The following is an 11,224-nucleotide window of genomic DNA, read 5'->3' as shown; positions in this document are numbered from 1 at the left end:
AGCCCTTAAGTAGCCCTTGAGAGCCCTTGAGAGCCCCCCCCGTCTTTTAAAATAATATATATTTTTGTCCTTGATACAGTTTGGTTTTGATTTCTTGTTCCAGTAGCCAATTGTAAAGCCGGTTAGCAGACAGGACTAGGCGTTGAGCTGCATTGCGTGTTGGACATCGTACACATCATTCTGCCTGAATTTGAGGACGCTGTGTGTTGTCCGTCAGACCACATTTAATAATCCCCAAATATTGTATTATAGCTGTATGGTTTAGTAAATTCAAAACTGATCAGTGGTCCGTTATGTTCTGTTTATTATTGGAGATTCCGTAACTAAGTGCTTCTTGATGGTCATGTTTATCTAGAAAATATCGTGGTATATTAATGTATAAACATTTAGGTAAGGGTGACGGTTAAGACGTTTGTTGCAATGTCCTTAAAAAAAGCCCTTGCCTCACCGATTTTTTCCTCCTCAGGAATACCTTTAAGTCAAACCACTTATGAGGTTTCATGCAACCGGGCCCAGAATGTTTAGTTTCACTTTATTTTACGGTGCCCTTGTTATAGTGTAATTATACAAACAAGTTCTAAGTAATATTCATTAACAACATGTACTTACTATATAATTAGGGTTAGGCTTTAGTTGATGGTTCCTTACTTGAAATCTATTAGAATTTACAGTTATTACCATAGTAAGTACATGTAAGATGTGCAACAGTCTATTTACTTGTGATTCTAAAAATCTTGACATACATTCATTAAATTCCTTTTGTGAGTAAAACAAATAATGTTTGGATGATGATTCTAAGAATAAACTTATTGGAATGCTACAAAGCAAAAATGTTTATTTCCAACAAACCCATTAACTCCTAATTATTTTCAGTTGAAACCCATCCTTCTTGTTAATTGCTGAATCTTACCTTGAATATTGACAGAAGTTCTATATCCATAAAGTACTTGGTCAGAGTTGTGACTATCAGGGACCACAGATTTTCATTTCAAGATAATTTCTCAGTTTGACAGGAAATGTGTTAGAATGGTGATTATAACAGAATGGTGAATAGCTGATTTGCTTAGGCAAATACGAATTAGTCATCTGGCTTGTTCTGACATGCAACAATGAACACTTTTGCAAAAGTCAACAATTTTACTTCTGGAACATTCTTTTGCATACTTAAGCTGAGGTTAAGACATGTGCCATTGTCTAAAATTGTGGTTTAGATATGACTGTCATGGATTTCTGTGTAGATAAATCCAAGAAGAGAGATGTGTGACACAGAATGAACGAATATATAACTTTTAAGCAGCAACACAAATTTTTAGGATTTTGAACCAAGCTTATTTATTTAATAATAAAACACACACAAGCACATCCCACTTAACTTAACATAAATATAAATGGTAAGAATTGAATTAACACTGATGAATAAACAATATTATAAGGGAAGACAATTAAATAGCAGTACCAAACTAGTTTTTGTTAATACAATAAAGTTAGTAAGTTGGTATGAGCCACAACAGTCATGAAAAATATAGAATTGATGGTAGTTTAGGTTAAGGCTACAGAAACTACAATTCTTCATACGTTCCTGATTAAGATCAACTGAAGGTATTAGCTTAACATACTTGAGGACAGTTGAGGATTTAGTGACATAGGGCATAACATTTTATACCAGAAAAAAATGGCTAACAAATCTTAAAATTGAGTTATGAGAGAAATAACAACCTCACATATTCACCTACCCAGGCACTGACCACAAGCGTTTGATGGATCATTCAAACTAAGCAAACCAAGGTTGAGAAATGGCTTAGAGCACTTACACTATGTAAATAATGGGATTTTGTAAAACCTGAACATTTGATTAAAATTAAACAACCAGTTCCAGCATTGTCTTTGAACTCCTTGGCATCTTCTTAAAAGTTTTGTTCCACCAAAAGTTGTAGATCAATCTCAGCTGAGTTTTTCTGAAAAACTGTAGAAGAGGTCTGTTGAAGAACAAAAAATCCTTAAAAGTACCTATGCTGGCGTCAGTGCTGTCACAAGCTATGTTTCCATCCAAAGTTGCACATTTAATCTATGCATGAAATTGGAATTGTCACAACGTGACTGCAGCAGAAATCAAAAACAAAAGCAGGATCTATGCACAGTAGTTGTTTTAATAATAACAAACTAAATGTAACAAAACACTCAAGCTTCTCATCAATAGCAAGACACGATCAGGAAAACCAACTAACATCAACAATAATGGACATGGGACAACTGGAATTGAGGGCTATAAATACACAGGCAAACACTAGGGACTAAATTAGATAATTAACTAGAAACAGGTGTGACACATGAAGGCAAATAAAACACTACGGCAACAGATGAACAGAGGAACAAAGGAAACTGAACTGTAAACAGTGTAAAACTAACTCAAAGTCCAAATCAAGCAAACACAAATCAAACGTGACATTACCCCCCCCCCCCCCATCTAAAAGGTGCGTCCATGCACATTAAAACACCAAGAAAAAAATCCACCAGAGTAGGAAGGGCGGGGGCTTATGAGGAAGATGTAGAAGCCGGACCAGAGTAGGAAGGGCGGGGGCTTATGAGGAAGATGCAGAAGCCGGACCAAAGGAGCCATGGCAGCCTTGATGTAGAGGCAAGGCAAAACCAGGGGGACAATAGAGGGGGAGGTGGTGGAGATGGAGACCAAGGAGCCGAAGAGACTGGGCGACACTGGAGACCTAGGTGGAGCTGTGGGGACCAGTGGAAGAGGTGAAGCCAAGATGCTGTAGGACTGAGGCGGAGCTGGAGCGATCAATGACCAAGGTGGAGCTGGAGGGAAGGAGGAACTCGACAGAGCCAAATGGGTGGAGGGACAAGTCACAGACGAAGGCCCAGAATCCCCTGGTAAAGGCAAAGCAACGACTGACCAAGGCCGAGCTAGAAGGACAAGGAAGCCCGGTGTAGCCGGAAGGATGATGGTCCCAGGCAGAGCAGAGGGAGCAAAGGAGCCAAGGGGGAGCTGACTGGGCTTGCAGGCTCGAGGTGGAGCTAGCAACAGATCAGGGCAGAGTTGGGGAACCGGAAGTCCAAGGTAGATTCGAGGTGCTGAGAGGAGGCAGCAAAGGAGGAGCTGAAGGATTGTAGGGAGCCAGCCGAGACAGGGCAGAAGAACTGGATTATTATTTTTTTACATTACATAAAATTATTTTTTTATTTCTTTCCTGATCTGTGGACTGTAGAATAGAATAATGTAGTTGTGTGAATCATGTAAGTATCTACTTTTGTGTTGTCATGAATCTGGTATCCTTTTCTTTCTCTCTCTCTCTTCTGGTTACATACACGCTCACTCACACTCACACGCACACGCACGCACACACACACACACACTTTCCCTTACTCTCCTTCTCTCTACCTCAGCTGTTCCTAGTTGCAATCAGCCTTCGCGCTAATTCTTTCACCTGTTCCCTCTTTCCTCTGATTGTGTCTGCTACTTCTAGCCTTCCCTTTTCCTTGTTTCTTTGCCAGATTATTCCGTGAGGTTTCATTGTATGAGGTCCTGTTTTGTCCGTGCCCTGTCTGGATCTGGTCTGTACTTATTTCTACGCAGTGTTTGCTGATTATATGTTGTACTCTACACTCTGCCCAGTTAACCTCCTGCTGTCGGCTGCATCCTCTCTGAGAGACCTGAGATTTGACGCCGCCAGACCTGGTCCTTCTGCTGTGCTCATTCTCTTCAATAAATGATTTTGTTATTTGTCTGATCGTCCGTATTGACGGCTGTTTCTGTTATCTACAAGAAGAGGATATTCTGTTTACTTGGACTTTGGTCTTTCATCATTAAAGACATTGTATTGCATTTTCGCTTTTGGGTCCTTACTCACCTATCATAACAGAATAATCTGGCCACCATGGACCCAGAGAACCCTTTTCTGGCGGCCGTCGAACTCCAGGGGGCTATGCTTGGTAGGCATGATGAGGAACTGACTGCTGCCAGACACGCCGTGGAGACCCTGGCCGCCCAGATGTCAGATCTTTCCCAGCAAGTTTATCAGCTCCGTCGAGATCCACCTACTCCTTCCAGAACACCGGAGACCCCTGAGCCTAGAATTAACAACCCTCCTTGTTACGCTGGTGAGCCGACGGAGTGTCGTTCTTTTTTGACTCAATGCGAGGTCGTTTTCTCTCTTCAGCCAACCACTTACTCAAGGGAGCGAGCCCAGATTGCCTATGTCATTTCTCTCCTTACTGGACGGGCTTGCGAGTGGGGAACCACCGCCTGGGAGGCTGAGGTAGAGTGCACTAGTCGTTTGGATCTGTTTAAGGAGGAGATGATACGCGTGTTTGACCGCTCTGCTCATGGGGACGAGGCGTCCCGTATCCTTTCAACTCTCCGCCAGGGAAGACGTTCCGCCGTGGACTTTTCTATTAAGTTTCGCACTCTGGCAACTACCTGCGGATGGAATGAGCCCGCACTGGTCGCTCGCTTTCTGGAGGGACTTAACGCTGACATAAAGGATGAGGTAATCGCCTGTGAGGTACCCACACTTCTCGACCCGCTTATTGACATGGCTATTCGTATTGAGAAGCGTTTTGATCTCCGCCTCCGCACCCGAGGTGTGGAGACTGCCCTATCTTTAGTTCCCTCCGCCACCTCATCACCCGCCTCCGCCCGTTCAGAGCCAGAACCCATGCAGCTGGGAGGTCTTCGCCTTTCCGCTAAGGAACGCGAACGCCGAATCGCCAACCGCCTATGCATGTATTGCGGTTCAGCCGGCCACTTCGTTTCTACATGTCCGTTAAAAGCCAACGCTCGCCAGTAGAGGAGGGGTTACTGGCGAGCGCAACTTCTCTGGTCTCTTCTCCCAAGTCCTGCACCACCATTCCCATCACTCTGCACTGGCCTGGTTTCTCTGTTACCTATGACGCCCTAGTTGACTCTAGGGCCGAGCGGAATTTCATTGATGAGGCTTGGGCTCTGGAACAAGGTATTCCTTTGAAGGAACGTGAGGAGTCCACTCCCCTTTTCGCCTTAGATGGTAGTGTCCTCCCTCGGGTTCACCTAGAGTCTGTTCCATTATCTCTCACTGTGTAATCACCGCGAGATTCTTTCTTTTTTAATTTTTCATTCTCCCTTCTCCCCTGTAGTTTTGGGCCATCCTTGGCTTGTTAAACATAATCCTCACATTAACTGGTCAAAGGGCACTATTCTCTCTTGGAGTTTATCCTGTCATGTAGAATGTTTAATGTCTGCTATCCCTCCTGTTTCCTCTGTCTCTGTTTTTCAGGAGGAGCCGGGCGATTTGACTGGGGTCCCGGAGGAATATCTCAATCTACGGGCGGTGTTCGGTCGTTCCCGGGCCACTTCTCTCCCTCCCCACCGTCCCTACGATTGCAGTATTGATCTTCTTCCTAGTACGACCCCGCCCCGTGGAAGGCTTTACTCTCTGTCGGCGCCTGAGCGTGAAGTGTTAGAGAAGTATCTTTCTGAATCTCTTGACGCTGGTACTATTGTTCCCTCCTCCTCTCCCGCCGGTGCGGGATTCTTCTTTGTGAAGAAGAAAGACGGCTCTTTGCGTCCCTGTATAGATTATCGAGGGCTGAATGACATAACCGTCAAGAATCGCTATCCTTTGCCGCTTATGTCATCTGCCTTTGAGCTCTTACAGGGAGCAAGGGTCTTCACAAAGTTGGATCTCCGCAACGCTTACCATTTACTTCGCATTAAGGAGGGAGACGAGTGGAAGACAGCGTTTAATACACCTGAAGGGTTGGTCAAAATTCCTTGTCTCTTCAGTCAGTTATATATATATATTTCATTCCATATCCTTTTGAATGCTTACATTACTTTTATACAAATCAATAATCAAGTATATGCATTATCACATAATCATTTCTATATTCTTTTGTGCTTGTGAAATTATATATTTTCTCTAGAGAGCAATGCCATTTCTCTGCCTTTCTTCCTAAGGAGCTATGTTTTGGCTAACTGATAATACGAAGCTCAAGCACTCTTCGGCCTTGGCGATGTTATGTGTGTGTGTGTTTGACTTTCTACGTAGGCATTTGGGACCCAACGCTCAGCCGTATTGGCGCTCTCCTCTAACATCACTCGTGAACGAGATACGCGTTGTTTCTAACCCTAACCCTGGCTTTTCGCAACCCCGCGTCCTGGGCAGAACCACTCCCCTGGGCCGAATATGCCCATAATTCTCTGCCTACGGCCGCCACCGGTCTGTCGCCGTTTCAGTGCTGCCTGGGGTATCAACCTCCCCTGTTTTCGTCTCAGGATTCTGAATCTAATGTCCCGTCGGCACAGGCTTTTGTTCAGCGTTGTAAGCGCACTTGGAGAAGGGTGAGATCAGCTCTCTGTCGTTCTAAGATTCGTACCCAAAGAGCCGCTAATAAGCGTCGTGTTAAGAGTCCTAGATATCTTTGTGGTCAGAGAGTGTGGCTTTCCACCCTCAACCTGCCTCTCCAGTCTGTCTCCCGCAAATTGGCCCCCCGATTTATTGGTCCGTTTCCCATTACTAGGATTATCAGCCCTGTTGCTGTCAAGCTCAAGCTATCTCCTAACCTCCGTCGCATCCACCCTGTCTTTCATGTTTCGTGCGTCAAGCCTGTCGTGCGCTCCCCTCTTCGCCCCCTTCCGCTCCTCCCGTTCGTGTCGAGGGAGCTCCGGTTTACAGAGTTCGTAAGCTGCTTGATATGCGTCATCATGGGGTCGAGGACACCAGTTTTTGGTGGACTGGGAGGGGTATGGTCCTGAGGAGAGAAGCTGGATTCCTTCCCGGGACGTCCTGGACCGCTCGCTCATTGATGATTTCCTCCGTGCCCGCCAGGCCCCTCCCTTGGGAATCTGGTATCCTTTTCTTTCTCTCTCTCTTCTGGTTACATACACGCACACGCTCACTCACACTCACCTGCACACGCACACACACACACACACACACACACACACACACACACTTTCCCTTACTCTCCTTCTCTCTACCTCAGCTGTTCCTAGTTGCAATCAGCCTTCGCGCTAATTCTTTCACCTGTTCTCTCTTTCCTCTGATTGTGTCTGCTACTTCTAGCCTTCCCTTTTCCCTGCTTCTTTGCCAGATTATTCCGTGAGGTTTCATTGTATGAGGTCCTGTTTTGTCCGTGCCCTGTCTGGATCTGGTCTGTACTTATTTCTACGCAGTGTTTGCTGATTATATGTTGTACTCTACACTCTGCCCAGTTAACCTCCTGCTGTCGGCTGCATCCTCTCTGAGAGACCTGAGATTTGACGCCGCCAGACCTGGTCCTTCTGCTGTGCTCATTCTCTTCAATAAATGATTTTGTTATTTGTCTGATCGTCCGTATTGACGGCTGTTTCTGTTATCTACAAGAAGAGGATATTCTGTTTACTTGGACTTTGGTCTTTCATCATTAAAGACATTGTATTGCATTTTCGCTTTTGGGTCCTTTCTCACCTATCATAACATGTGTGCCATGTAAATTAAATACAATATACTGTACACTAAACACAATCTGCAATTTGCAATATTTAAACAATGTACTGCAATATACATAAATAACATGCTTTTTTAACTTTCCTTTGTTTTTAAACATAAATAGCATATTGAACCAATTAAGAGCAACAAGTATTTATAACACACACACACACATATATATATTGTAACACATGTGCGTCGGCAGACTGATGAAGACAAAGATGAATAAAGTTCCAATACAAGGTATAATATAAGAATCCAAAAAGGTACAAATCCAAACAAGTAGTGGGAGACAAACACTTAACTGAAACGTGACCAGACAAACTCAAAGGGAACACATAGGAACTTATACAAAACATAACAAGGTGAACACAGCTTAACCAAACTAGCTAATAACAGTAACTATAGAAACTAAAGAGTGAAAACAACAAATGAAAAAAACTAGAAGGACATAAAAACATCTCAGGTTACGACTGTAACCCTAGTTCCACGAGAATGACGTTTTGGGAACGCTCCTGCTTGATTGCGTCTGCAGCACGTATGTCAACTAGTCCAATGGCGAGAGTGAGCGTCATGGGCGGATGACGTCACGACCAGGAAAGGATAAAAGCACATCCGGTCTGACCGGCATTAGCTTCGAAGTAGCCGAAGCAAGTCGATCACTGGGATGAAGGAAGTATGGCAGGGCGACGCATCATCTCGTTCCCTTCTCAGGAAACTAGGGTTACAGTCGTAACCTGAGACGTTCTCTTTCGAGGGAACTCGCGATGCGCCGATGAAGCTTTAGGAACGAGAATGCCCAACACGCCATATGAACCAGAGCCTGTCTGTGTGAATACACAACGCATTGAAGACAGCCACAGGGGTGGAGGAACATAGCGGAAGATCCGCAAGTCCGTTGCAGAGGTGGTGTGACGACTGACCAAGGAGACTGAAGCCGAAGGTGGGAGGAGCCAAGGCGCAGCCGGCAGGTCGACAGGCCAAGGTGGAGCCACTGGATCGATGTCACAGGGACTCCCCGGAGACGGCACAGGGCTGTAGACATCTGGCAGTGGAGGGGCTGTAGGACTGACTGAGCTTTGCGGTAACACAAAACTTGAAGGTGCTCTAAGCGATGTCACACGTTTTTTTAGGCCAAAACATTTTTTGTCACATACAGCAAACATCTCCTCACTATTCGCTAGCTGCCTGTCCCCTGAACACACTGTAGAAAAACGCGGTCTCTGTAGACACCGCAGGCTCCACAAACGGCAACACAAACAAACTTTGTTTTTACAACTTTTAGCACTACTTATGATGATACAGAATCAAGGCTGAACTGAATGTTTAACCTTCTCCTCTACTGTGTCCAACTCGCGGGATGCACAGGCATTAATAATCAAACACAGAGAGCATGGTAACAGTCCAAGTTAATAGAGCACTGTCTATGCAAATACATCTACTGATGCTACTGGACACATCTTCAGTGATGTTCCTGGAATCATTGGGTGTTTCAGGTCTTTCAACATCATACACCCTCATCCAGGCGACCCAGCTGTGGCTGATCAGACCCCAGCTTGTGTCCAGTTGGCAAATCTAGCTACCCTGCCCCCATGGATCTCCTCTCTTGAGCCATAGCCATTTTTTTTTTTTTACTTCATTAAATAAAGTTGTTATAATAAATGCATTATTTTTTATTTTAGTTATTTTTAACCTTAAATGATAGGCTACTACCAGCTGATATAGGGCCCTCTGTGTTTACAGCATTAGGTGAGTTTTTTTTTTTTTTGAGAAAATTAACACTCATCTTGTGTACCTAATATTTATCCAAATGAGTCAATATGATCAAATCACAAGTATTGAATTGAAATCGTGAAATTTGTGTTTCGAGACAACTGCTTTGATTTCGGGATAGGCTACCCTAGATTCAGGCCCACCTCGACTTAATCCAGGCCTACCCATCTACCACCATTTTGAAAGATTTTTATTTGTCCTTACAATGTTTTAATATTCTCTGTACTCCTGACAGCAAAATAAACCACAATAAAATATCAGTGGGGAAAAAGCGCCATATACCGTGAAACCACCAGAATCTTAAAAAATATCATGATACAGAATGATTTTTGGTCATACATTCTTTCAGAATGCTCTCAATTACATGTAGACAAACTTGCATTAGTCAGTGAGTGTGGTGGTGCTTATGGGTTGTCGGGATGGGTGTGAGGCTGGGAGGGAAAAATCACAGTATTGACTACAAAAATACTAGACTACAACACTGTTTCTAGCATTCTAATTATATTGATTAATTTGTTTATGAATGTATGGATTATTTAAAATGGCTTGCATGTTTTTGTCCTATTATTCTGTTTATATCTGTTTATGTTTTTGTGAGTTAATGTCATGTTGGTTTCTTGTTATTGTACAGAGCACTGCCGCTTTAAGAAACTTGTGGTCCGAACGCGCGCTTTCTCTCTCATTCCGTGGTGTGGGAAGAGGAGCTGAGGTGAAGTTGTTTTGTGGCTTTGCCAAAGGTAATAATATTGTTATTTGTGACAATACTTGTTCAGTTTACGTTTTTCATGTTGTTTGGACATGCTTTTATATGTAGGACCGCATATATTGGAAGTTAAAATTTAACAAAGTGTAGCCTATATTTACGACACATTCGAGTGGCTCATTTGCTGTCCCTTTTCCAACAGGTGCTGTGTGGGAGAAAGCAATAAAACATTACGTTTATGCAGGTATGTTGCGATGGATTAATATCATTGTTATGTGACAAACGTGCTGACTATTTAATTGATAGCAATTTAAAGGGCGTTTCTTCAACTAGGGACACTTTAGCCTTGTGAAGTTGAATAAAAAACGTGTTCAAAAGTAACGTAACACGGTATCAAACGTTTAAATATGTGTCTAGTGTTAAGGTCTGTAAGAGGACAAACTTCGATTACAAGAGAAATTGGTCATATTTTAACATTTCAAAAAATGTCACTGAACATTTCCATAGAAACCACCTAAACAATCTTTAACACAAACGTTTTAAAGGGACATTATAGTGTTGTGGTGGAAATTACACCAATACTGTGCAACAGCTATATTTTGTCTAAAAAGTAATATTGATAGTGGTCTCACATTAAATACTATAATGTATTTTAATTATTTTACTAGTTCCTAATTCAGGTACATTAACCAGATAAGTTATATATTTTTAAACTGTATTTTCATTGTTGAAGTTAAAAAGTCTGGGTAAAATACGAGAAAACTTATTTTGACACCTATAAGGAGGTTGAAAAGTATGAAAAAAAAATAGGAATAAAAAGTGTTTAAGGTGATTGTTATTGTTAGTTTGACAAAGAAAGAAGAATTTGTCCAAAATTATGTATTTTTTAAAATATGACCAAAGAACAAAAAGTGCCCATAGTCTGAGAATCACCCATAGATGTGAAATGTGCTCTTCTGTAGTTGAAAGTAAAAGAGAAATTATTAAAATATGTTATGACCATTACATTAGCCAGCAGCATATGTTTAATGATTTTTTTTCTTCTGTCAGACATCACACAACAACAGAAGCAAGCAAACAAACAAACTTGTTTAGCTTCAGTTGTAAAAATTCTAACTGTTCAGTTATAATATTATATGTAGAAACATTTCATACCATTGCTTCTGTCTGAAAAACAGTTGTGATGTTTGAATGAATGAGTGTTTTTGAACGATTCACTTAAATGAATCACTTAAATGACTCACTAATATAAACAGCCATTTGTTGCCACCTACTGGCGTAATTA

The sequence above is a fragment of the Phoxinus phoxinus genome (genome assembly GCF_949152265.1).
Source record: "Phoxinus phoxinus genome assembly, chromosome: 20".
Lineage (NCBI taxonomy): Eukaryota > Metazoa > Chordata > Actinopteri > Cypriniformes > Leuciscidae > Phoxinus > Phoxinus phoxinus.
This window is presented reverse-complemented; position numbering follows the sequence as displayed.